The sequence below is a fragment of the Nelumbo lutea genome, chromosome 1 (genome assembly GCF_056320005.1).
Source record: "Nelumbo lutea isolate HS-2025 chromosome 1, American lotus-T2T, whole genome shotgun sequence".
Taxonomy (NCBI): domain Eukaryota; kingdom Viridiplantae; phylum Streptophyta; class Magnoliopsida; order Proteales; family Nelumbonaceae; genus Nelumbo; species Nelumbo lutea.
Window position 1 is genome coordinate 184,040,473 of NC_142684.1, and position 8,013 is coordinate 184,048,485.

The following is an 8,013-nucleotide window of genomic DNA, read 5'->3' on the forward strand; positions in this document are numbered from 1 at the left end:
ATTAAAAATAATAAAATTAAAAAAATGGCCAAAAATTGTTGTTCATGTCGAATGGATTAACGTTCAATTTCCCGAGTCAATGAGTCATTGACCAAGTCAATGGTTTTAGGCCGAAGAACGGATTAAGGGTGAAACAGAACCAGTTGCCCAGACGGTTCTCGGGCCGAACGGTCTGATTCTTCAGGTCAACGACGATTCGGAAACACTGGTCAATATGTAGAGGTGTAGTGATACATGGAAATAGTAAAGGTAGAGTTAGTGACTTTAAATAATCACTTGCCTTTTTTCTCTAAATAGTTGCCATATTGTCTACCTTTCCCTTCCTTTACAAATCCCACTACTAGCTACCACTAACTCTACTTTTACAAACCTTTACTTATACAAATCTTATAATGGTAATGGCTTCTAAACTAAGGTTTTGTTTGGTTGCAGTGCAAACGCAAATATGTACACTACATATTTACCCATTTTTCGGTTCAAGAATGCAAATACAATTCGCATTTTAAACTATTTTTTCATTCATCTTGTTTGTTTGAAATCGGTGCAAAAGTGTGGACCCATCATTAAATGCTCCAAATATCATATGCTTTTTAATGCCTTAACTTTGGTCAAAATGTTAATTATCAAGAGAGCACAAAATTGTATCCAAAAAATAGGTAAAGTAATGCTCTCTTTTTAGAGTACAAAAGTGTCAGAAAATGCAATTTTGCTCTGATAATAATTACTTTTTTATGCATCAAACAAACACTCTCAAACGCAAACAGGAGTACATAGATATCCCGATTCGGCATTTGTATCACAAACAAACGCAGCCTAAGGAAAATTAAACCAGAATTTTTTTTTTCATTTGCACTCCAGAACAAATGCAAGGAGTGCAAATGACAAAAATACAAAATCTAGTTTAATTTTTCTTTTGGGTTTTAGGTCTTATATTACTTCATTTGTATGCAAGCAAACAAAATAAAGTAAATTTTGAAAAAAAAAATAAATCATAACTGGTACCAAAATCATTTACACTACTATACTTTTGCATCAATACAAATAAATTTGCATTGTAATCAAACACAACCTAAGACTTAATTTGGAAAGAGTACAAATACAAATCTATACAGTGCAAATATATACATAATATAAGGTTTAATTTGCTCTCTACATATTTGCATTTGTACTTCTTCTAAACTGAGCCTAAATGTATGTATTTACCTTTTTTTATTTTTGGAACATTTTTTTAACTCAATCAAAGACTACCTGAAACTCACGCTTATGCTCTGCTCTAAGCCTTCTCCTTTGAAAACCTATTTGTACAAATTCCCCAAAATCAGTCTTAACCAAAACAAAACCTTGCTGATGAGAGCTTCATTTCGATTTTTCCAAGTATTTTTTGGGTCTTAAAAGTAACAATCACTAAAGAGACCAAAATATAGGTGAGATTTAAATGGGTATTGCAGAGATTTTCAATATATAGGGGAGTATACCCCCCTGGCTCTGCCCCAGATGGATAACAAACTAAATCACAGAATTCTGCAGCCATTTCGTTGTACAAGTAAAGAGGAGAGAACTCGGACTATTACCGAGTCGAGGAGAACTGTGTGGGCTTAAAACAAAGTGTCTCAAGTCATTGTTTAAGACCCCCTGTACTATGGGGTCAGTGACAAAGACCCCCCTGTACTTTGTTTTGCAACAAAGACCCCTGTATTATGACCATGAGACAAAGACCCCTTCTATTAGCCTTAGGTTCAAAAACGTCATTGTAATATTTTTTTAATTCCCATGATATCCTTATAATAACTATTCTGACAAAAACAGTAGTGACATAATCCCTTCTACCTCATTCTTTCACATTTCTTTCTCTCCCCCTCTCTCTCCCCCGATCCCTCTTCTTCCCCTTCCCCTTTCTCTCCTCCTCTTTCTTCTTCCACACGGTCCATGCCTTGTCGCTCTCCTCTTCGTCTCAAGGTTGAAGACGATGAACTTATATTATAGGGTACAAGTATCTTCTCCGCCGAGAACCACCCAATTCATATCCATGGATATGATTTATACATCGTTGCAGAGGGCTTTGGGAATTTCAATCCACAAACTGACACGGCTAAGTTCAATCTTGTCGATCCACTAATGTGGAATACTGTTGCAGTTCCAGTGAATGGATGGGCAGTGATCCGATTTGTTGTTGATAATCTAATTATGTTCTCATTTGGTATTACCTCCTCTGCATCTTCAATTATAGTTTCACCAATCTGATGCGTTTATTTATTTTATTTGGGAAAGAAAACAGGAGTTTGGCTGATGCATTGTCACTTGGGCGTTCACATCACCTAGGGATTGGCTATGGCCTTCCTAGTAGAGAATGGAATCGGGTTGTTGCAGCCTTTAGAGCCTCCTCCAGCTGACCTTCCTCCTTGTTAAGATATTTGATAAAGGAAGATTTGGCCCGACCTCACAGTTTACACGACACGTGGCAAAAACAACAGCTCGGCAAAAAAGCAAGCCTAAGGCGTGAACACCAAGGGGACACCAGCGGACCGAACTCCCTACTGGGGGCCCGAACTCACCATTGGCCCAAAACCAGAAAGTAATCCAAATTGGCCAACCTTGTAACAGCTCAGGGTATACCTCGCCGAACTGGCCAACCTTGTGACAGCTCGGGGTATACATCGCTGAACTGGCCAACCTTGTGACAGCTCGGGGTATACCTCGCCGAACTGGCCAACCTTGTAACAGTTCGGGATACACCTCGCTGAACTGACCTGCCCTATAGATACCTCCGAATTCAAGACTTCGTCTTGCTCACCACTCTGCATCAACTTCTGGGCACCAAAACCAAACAAGTCGTACCATGCCTGACACTGAGGAAGTCCGTGCCCGAGGGCGCCGCACCTGACTGACTTGGGATCTGACGCTTGGCGGCCGCACTCTAAATGGCCACCTGCCACCGCCACTAACACCGCCATCTCCAATTAGAGAGATGGTTAGGCAGTGACGGTTCTGTCCCAGCAGAAAGGACGACGGCCGAATTGACAAGCGCAAGGGTAATCATACCCGACCTGACAAGGGCCTCGGAGCGAGTGCACGAAGTGATTATAAGAGCCCCCTGCCCCCAACAAAGAAGGTATGCAAACTTTGCGCTATCTGGTCTTATCTTGCTTTTGAAGGATTCTAACTTGAGCTTCGGAGCCGCTACACCAGGTTCCCCACGGAGCTTCCTCATCTCCTCCGTTTCAGGTTCCCTGTTACCTAGTTCAGAAGCAAGGTCGTTGACAGCTAAGACCGGCCGGATCGTGCATCATCAATTGGCGTCGTCTGTGGGAACGCTTCAAAAAGCCTCCCTCCAAACTTCCATAACCCCTTTTCTTCAAAAAACCCAACTCTCATGGCCTCCTCCAGCAACGCCAGACGTGGCACGGAGACAAACAGCACCGGGGAACAACTTCAAGTCCCCATGGTGTGCATTGGACAGTTCACCATCCCCCTTTCAGTGGATGGGATCCCCAGCTTGAACGCGCCACAAGCAGTGGCGCCCATAAACCTTCCTGCCACAAGCATCCCCTTTCCTTCCTCTGTTGAGACAACCTTTACTGAACCGACTATCGTCCCCCTGGCAGCCAGCCAAAACCGATTTGAAGACCTGATGCAGTGCATGCGGGCAATGCAAGCCCAAAAAAACAGTTCCAGTAGCACCAGCACCAAGTGTTGCACAACATCTCCCAGTATCACAATCAACAGTAGTTCCCCCAACTGCCACTGAACCAACCACTACTTCCACCTCGCCACCCTGCTCTGAGGCCGGTCAAGGCCTCCCCGCAGGATGGACGCACAAACCAAGGAAAGGCCTCCCGGCCCTAGAACCCCCCTAATAGCCAGGCCTCGTCCCCAGGCCGAAGAGAGAAAAAAATCATCCCCGCCTCGCAGCTCGCAGGCGGGTCGGGAACCTCGCCCTCGAGATCGGCACCTCGGCGCTCCAAGCCCGAGTTTCCGCTCACGAAAAACCGATTCAGCGCCCTGGCGGCAGACTACCAGCATTCTGGGCCCATCGAACTCAGTAACACGGAGGCCAGCAGCGCCAGTACAAGGCCAACTCAACAATGAAGGCGTCCGCGAAGTCGCCGAACCGCCAAACGTGTCTTGTCAGAGCTCAGAGGCAAAGAGACGAGCTCGGACGAGGTAGGAACTGCCCCGATTCTCTCGGTTCCTTCCCCCCTCGCATCATAACTCCTAGCGGTCCCCTTACCCAGAAATTTCAAGCTCCCACCTCTGGACAAGTACGACGGGTCCTTCAACACCAACGACTACGTTGACGATTTCTAGTCCCAAATGCACCTCGCCAGGGCCAACGAATCGTGCATATGCGTGGCCTTCACCACCACCATCAAGGGGTAGCCCACACTTGGTACAGGAACCTGGCCCCCGGGTCGATAAAGTGCTGGGCCTAGTTCGTGCAAGTCTTCACCGCACACTTTTTCACCAGCCAACGGTGCCCCAGAACAGATTTTATCGCCGAGTGCACTTTCAGCCATGAAGCCCTACAGGTCGAGCCCGAGGTCCCCAGTTTAGGCGAACCCAGAGCTCCCGAGCCAATAGAGTCTGAACCCCGTGAAGTAGCAACCAATGTGGCATCTCTCCTGGTCAGGCGAAACGCGAACTGGGATGAGGAGCCATGGATCCTATACGTGGATGGTTCATCGAACCGGCAAGGCAGCGGAGCTAGAATAGTCTTATGCGGCCCGGGCGGCACAAAACTAGAATACGCACTATGCTTTGAGTTCGCGGCATCCAACAACGAGGAAGAGTACGAAGCACTCATAGCCGGGCTGGACCTAGCGCGAAAGGTAAAGGCAAAACACTTGGTCATCTGCAACGATTCCCAGCTCGTGGTCAACCAAGTTACGGGCGAGTATGAAGCACGTGAGCTCTCCATGATCGCATATTTGGCGAAAGTAAAAGAGGCCCTGCTCAACTTCCAATCACACTTCATCAGGAAAATCTCGAGGTCAGAGAACACTGAAGCCGACGCTCTGTCCCGGTTAGCCAGCACAAGTCACAACAACATGAGAATTGTGTACATAGAGGACTTACCTCGGCCTAGTATTCTCGAGGGGACAAAGGAGGTCGCTCCCGTCCTGGAAGTAGAGCCGAGCTGGATCGACCCACTCGCGAGTTTCTTGATAGACGGAACCCTCCCTGCAGAACGCAATGTGACCAAGAGGGTGCAGCGGCAGGCAGCCAAATACGTCCTAATAGACGAACGGTTATACCGACGGTCTTACACGCTCCCCTACTTGCGTTGCCTGCGACCTGCCGAAGCTGAGTTCGTACTCCGCGACACTCATGAAGGCCCCTTACCCAGAAATTTCAAGCTCCCACCTCTGGACAAGTACGACGGGTCCTTCAACCCCAACGACTACGTTGACGATTTCTAGTCCCAAATGCACCTCGCCAGGGCCAACGAATCGTGCATATGCGTGGCCTTCACCACCACCATCAAGGGGTAGCCCACACTTGGTACAGGAACCTGGCCCCCGGGTCGATAAAGTGCTGGGCCTAGTTCGTGCAAGTCTTCACCGCACACTTTGTCACCAGCCAACGGTGCCCCAGAACAGAGGAAAGCATCTTCGGAGTAGTCCAAAGGGAAGGAGAATCCATCCGGGGTTACATCAAGCGATTCAACGAAGCATGCTTGCAGATACCGCGGTTGGACCCCGCAGTGTAGCTCGCGGCGGCCAAAAGAGGGGTAACGCACAAAGAATTCAAATGGCACATGGTGGCTAACCAGCCCGCAACCGTGGCCGAATTCCTCAAGCTCGCGGACAAGTTCATGAGGACAGAGGAAGAAATCAACCAACGAACCGAAGGCGGGAATGAGAAAAGAAAGAGGGAATGCGAGCTCTCCAACCCGGTCGACAGGAAAAACCCAGCCCGGGAGCTGAAGCCGAACCAGTCGTTCCGAGCTCCCCTAGCAGTTCGGATGGATTACACGCCGTTAAACACAAGGCGGACCAAGATCTTAATGACGATCAAGGACGCCCCGTACGTGAAGTGGCCACCCCGCCTAAAGGGAAATCCGAATGAGAGAAATAAGAATTTGTATTGTAGTTTCCATAGAGACCATGGTCATAGTACCGAGCAGTGTAATAACCTCCGGGACGAGATAGAGGGGCTCATCCGTCGCGGATACTTGAGAAACTTTGTACAGCACAACAATAATAACAATAAGGCAGGTCGGCAAGGGGAGCACGAAAAGGATGCCCCCGAGTCTAGCAGCAGACCTGCCGAACCGTTGTAGCGACAACCTCCAGAAGAGAGGCCAGTTCGGGGAACCATCCATGTAATTGTGGGAGGTTCGGTGGTAGAAGGGTGTACCTCGGCAGCGACCTGGACTTCAGTTCGCGAAGCGGCCCTCGAGGAACGGAACCCCCCAAAGAGACCAAAGACCGAAGAACCAATCTTCTTCACGGAGGACGACGCGTGAGGGGTCCGCTACCCCCATGATGACACGCTTGTCATTAAACTAAGGATCAACGACTTCGAGGTCAGACGCATACTCGTAGATTTGGGCAGCTCAGCGGACAACCTCTTCAAATCAGCGTTCAACCAGCTACAATTACAGAGGAGCGAGCTGAAGCCCGCGAACGCTCCCCTGGTGGGTTTCAACGAAGAGGAAGTCAGGCCCCTCGGAAAAATAATAGTACCTGTGGAAGTCAGCACATGGCCTTGTGCGGTCAGACTCAACCATGATTTCCTGGTGGTTGCGACCCCCTCCCCATACAATGCCATAATAGGCGGCCGATCACGCATATCCTACGGGCGGTGGTCTCCACCTACTATTTGGCCATGAAGTTCCCTACGGACTTCGGTGTGGGGGTAGCGCGGGGCGACCAGCTCGAGTCCCACAAGTGTTATGTTTCCACCCTGAAGGGAAAAACCAAGGTGAGGAATGAGCTTCGCCCACAGAGGAAACGGTCGCAATCCCGACTTCGGCCATAGACCCAGCTTGCACACTTCAGATCGGAGCTTCCGTCGAGGAACCCCTACGAACTGAACTGGTGAGTTTTTTACTTCAAAATTTAGATATTTTTGCCTGGTCCGCGGCTGGCATCCCCGGCATTAGCCCCGGCCTGATAACTCACAAACTTAATACTGACCCTGTAGTCAAACCCCTTAGACAGAAGAAATGCAACTTAACCCCAGAACGCTGGAAGGCGATCGACGAGGAGGTCGAGAAGCTCCTCGCAGCAAACTTCATAAGGGAAGTCCATTACCCGAGCTGGGTGGCCAACCCGGTGTTGGTAAAAAAGGCAAACGGCAAGTGGCGCATGTGCGCCGACTACACCAACCTGAACCGAGCTTGCCCGAATGATTGCTTCCCCCTCCCCATAATTGACTGCCTAGTGGACGCGACCTCGGGACATGAGTTTCTAAGCTTCCTGGACGCCTACTCAGGCTACAACCAAATCCGAATGGACCCATCCGATGAGGAAAAAACCAACTCCATAACCGAGTTCGGCCTATATTGCTACAAGGTCATGCCCTTCGGATTAAAAAATGCCGGGGCGACTTTCCAAAGACTTGTAAATAGGTTGTTTTGGCCCCTGATTGGCACGAAGATAGAGTGCTATGTAGACGATATGGTCGTCAAGACTCAGTTTTCACAAGAATTAATACAAGATTTAGATTATGTCTTCCAAATCCTGCGTCAGTTTAGCATGAAGTTGAACCCCAACAAATGTGTCTTCGGCGTCACCTCGGGCAAATTCCTAGGGTACATTGTCAATCGGTGCGGTATTGAGGCCAACCCGGACAAGATAAAAGTCATTCTATATATGAGACCACCTCGGAAAGTAAAAGAAGTTCAGAGGCTAAACGGCCGCATAGCCGCTCTAAGCCGCTTCATGTCCAAATCGAAAGACCGCTGCCTACCTTTCTTCAAAGCAATCAAAGGCAAAGGGTTCGAGTGGACCCAGGACTGCAAGCTCGCGTTTGACGAGCTAAAAGGTTACCTCGCTAGTGTTAGTAAAA